The 3967-nt window shown below is 36.5% G+C and overlaps 1 protein-coding gene across 1 annotated transcript in view; it reads right to left on the bottom strand.

Moving 5' to 3' along the window:
* The window catches only part of LOC101861135 (leukocyte receptor cluster member 8), a gene marked incomplete in the record, with an annotated part of 38317 nt that overhangs the window by 13544 nt on the left and 20806 nt on the right, over nt 1–3967 (bottom strand).

Below are 3967 nucleotides of genomic sequence, written 5' to 3'. Positions count from 1 at the left end.
TGATGACATGATTATAAATCAATTAAAATCTGCAGTTCCACAAAACTATCAACACTTATCACAACAAGAAGGAGACTAGGGAAAAGGCCACATCGTGACCACAGAAAATTACAACCACACAGACAAAAATAGCACCAAAAAAAATCATGACCACAGCTTAACACATATTTCCCTATACTTTCACAACAATGAAAGCCCAGCAAATGACAAAATCTTACAATGTTTTAAAAAATTCCACTCTAGATTAGTAAGCATCGTTCAATAAACAGATGAATTTTCATTACATTTTATGCATGCAGTTTCAAATTTGTGCAAAAAATGAAAGAATGTCTGTCTGATTAGAGGTTCCAACAACACAGTTGTTGTTGAGACAATGTATTAAATCTGACAAGTGTTGTTATAGCATTCAGCCCTTCTCTGGAATGACCTATGGGGAAGGCCAGCAGTACACAAGAATGCTGTGTAGTGGAACAATGGTGTAAAGAAAGAGCTCTACAGAACTACATACCATGACAGAGAACAGAACTGATTAAGTAAAAAGCAAGTCTGAAAAAAAGAAACAGACGAAGTATACCACACAAGAATAATTGACAACTAAAAACTAAGTTGAATTTTAAAAACAGCTCACACACCAAACGACAACAAAGATTTCTAGAGTTGAAAAATCCCTCTTCGTTTAATTATAATGAGACCCAACAAATCCAAAGCTCTGAAAAGTGACAAGCAGTCACTGATCTATCACTACTACATCATATTTCTTTTGATCTCCAACCAATGCCTAATGTTTTCATCTTTCTTACAACACCGCCAGATCAATAAAGTTGTGAGGACAAAATAGCACAGCACAGACACCCCCCTCACAACATTCACCAAAACTCCAGTGCCTTTTCCATCCACTGCAATGCAATATGCATTGACCATCGAAGCGACTCACCGACATATATTCAAGACACTGATAAAGCCACCTTTTCCAAGACATTTCTAGTTTTGCAAGATACAAACACACCCAATCTTTTCATTGTGGTATTGGGTGAAAAAATACATGTAAAAACCTTCAACAATCACCAAAAAGAACGTATGTGTCTGCAAGAATGTCTGTCTGATTGGGTGTTCCAACAACACAGTTGTTGTTGTGACAATGTATTCAATCTGACAAATGTTATAGCATTCAGCCCTTCTCTGGAATGACCTATGGGGAAGGCCAGCAGTACACAAGAATGCTATATGATGACATGATTATAAATCAATTAAAATCTACAGTTCCACAAAACTATCAACACTTACCACAACAAGAAGGAGACTAGGGAAAAGGCCACATTGTGACCACACAAAATTACAACTACACAGACAAAAATAGCACAAAAAAATCATGACCACAGCCTAACACATATTTCCCTATACTTTCACAACAAATGAAAGCCCAGCAAATGACAAAATCTTACAATGTTTAAAAAAATTCCACTCTAGATTAGTAAGCATCGTTCAATAAGCAGATGAATTTTCATTACATTTTAGGCATGCAGTTTCAAATTTGTGCAAAAAATGAAAGAATGTCTGTCTGATTAGAGGTTCCAACAACACAGTTGTTGTTGAGACAATGTAATCAATCTGACAAGTGTTGTTATAGCATTCAGCCCTTCTCTGGAATGACCTATGGGGAAGGCCAGCAGTACACAAGAATGCTGTGTAGTGGAACAATGGTGTAAAGAAAGAGCTCTACAGAACTACATACCATGACAGAGAACAGAACTGATTAAGAAAAAAGCAAGTCTGAAAAAAAGAAACAGACGAAGTATATCACACAAGAATAATTGACAACTGAAAACTTAGTTGAATTTTAAAAACAGCTCACACACCAAACGACAACAAAGATTTCTAGAGTTGAAAAATCCCTCTTCGTTTAATTATAATGAGACCCAACAAATCCAAAGCTCTGAAAAGTGACAAGCAGTCACTGATCTATCACTACTACATCATATTTCTTTTGATCTCCAACCAATGCCTAATGTTTTCATCTTTCTTACAACACAGCCAGATCAATAAAGTTGTGAGCACAAAATAGTACAGCACAGACACCCCCCTCACAACATTCACCAAAACTCCAGTGCCTTTTCCATCCACTGCAATGCAATATGCATTGACCATCGAAGCGACTCACCGACATATATTCAAGACACTGATAAAGCCACCTTTTCCAAGACATTTCTAGTTTTGCAAGATACAAACACACCCAATCTTTTCATTGTGGTATTGGGTGAAAAAATTCATGTAAAAACCTTCAACAATCACCAAAAAGAACTTATGTGTTTGCAAGAATGTCTGTCTGATTGGGTGTTCCAACAACACAGTTGTTGTTGTGACAATGTATTCAATCTGACAAATGTTGTTATAGCATTCAGCCCTTCTCTGGAATGACCTATGGGGAAGGCCAGCAGTACACAAGAATGCTATATGATGACATGATTATAAATCAATTAAAATCTGCAGTTCCACAAAACTATCAACACTTACCACAACAAGGAGGAGACTAGGGAAAAGGCCACATTGAGACAACAGAAAATTACAACCACACAGACAAAAATAGCACCAAAAAATCATGACCACAGCCTAACACATATTTCCCTATACTTTCACAACAATGAAAGCCCAGCAAATGACAAAATCTTACAATGTTTTAAAAAATTCCACTCTAGATTAGTAAGCATCGTTCAATAAGCAGATGAATTTTCAATACATTTTATGCATGCAGTTTCAAATTTGTGCAAAAAATGAAAGAATGTCTGTCTGATTAGAGGTTCCAACAACACAGTTGTTGTTGAGACAATGTATTCAATCTGACAAGTTTTGTTATAGCATTCAGCCCTTCTCTGGAATGACCTATGGGGAAGGCCAGCAGTACACAAGAATGCTCTGTAGTGGAACAATGGTGTAAAGAAAGAGCTCTACAGAACTACATACCATGACAGAGAACAGAACTGATTAAGTAAAAAGCAAGTCTGAAAAAAAGAAACAGACGAAGTATATCACACAAGAATAATTGACAACTGAAAACTTAGTTGAATTTTAAAAACAGCTTACACACCAAACGACAACAAAGATTTCTAGAGTTGAAAAATCCCTCTTCGTTTAATTATAATGAGACCCAACAAATCCAAAGCTCTGAAAAGTGACAAGCAGTCACTGATCTATCACTACTACATCATATTTCTTTTGATCTCCAACCAATGCCTAATGTTTTCATCTTTCTTACAACACCGCCAGATCAATAAAGTTGTGAGGACAAAATAGCACAGCACAGACACCCCCCTCACAACATTCACCAAAACTCCAGTGCCTTTTCCATCCACTGCAATGCAATATGCATTGACTCACCGACATATATTCAAGACACTGATAAAGCCACCTTTTCCAAGACATTTCTAGTTTTGCAAGATACAAACACACCCAATCTTTTCATTGTGGTATTGGGTGAAAAAATTCATGTAAAAACCTTCAACAATCACCAAAAAGAACTTATGTGTTTGCAAGAATGTCTGTCTGATTGGGTGTTCCAACAACACAGTTGTTGTTGTGACAATGTATTCAATCTGACAAATGTTGTTATAGCATTCAGCCCTTCTCTGGAATGACCTATGGGGAAGGCCAGCAGTACACAAGAATGCTATATGATGACATGATTATAAATCAATTAAAATCTGCAGTTCCACAAAACTATCAACACTTACCACAACAAGGAGGAGACTAGGGAAAAGGCCACATTGAGACCACAGAAAATTACAACCACACAGACAAAAATAGCACCAAAAAATCATGACCACAGCCTAACACATATTTCCCTATACTTTCACAACAATGAAAGCCCAGCAAATGACAAAATCTTACAATGTTTAAAAAAATTCCACTCTAGATTAGTAAGCATCGTTCAATAAGCAGATGAATTTTCAATACATTTTATGCATGCAGTTTC

The sequence above is a fragment of the Aplysia californica genome, unplaced genomic scaffold, assembly GCF_000002075.1.
Source record: "Aplysia californica isolate F4 #8 unplaced genomic scaffold, AplCal3.0 scaffold00330, whole genome shotgun sequence".
Classification (NCBI taxonomy): domain Eukaryota; kingdom Metazoa; phylum Mollusca; class Gastropoda; order Aplysiida; family Aplysiidae; genus Aplysia; species Aplysia californica.
The sequence above is the reverse complement of the archived record's forward strand: the minus strand, read 5'-3'. Positions and strand labels throughout refer to the sequence as shown.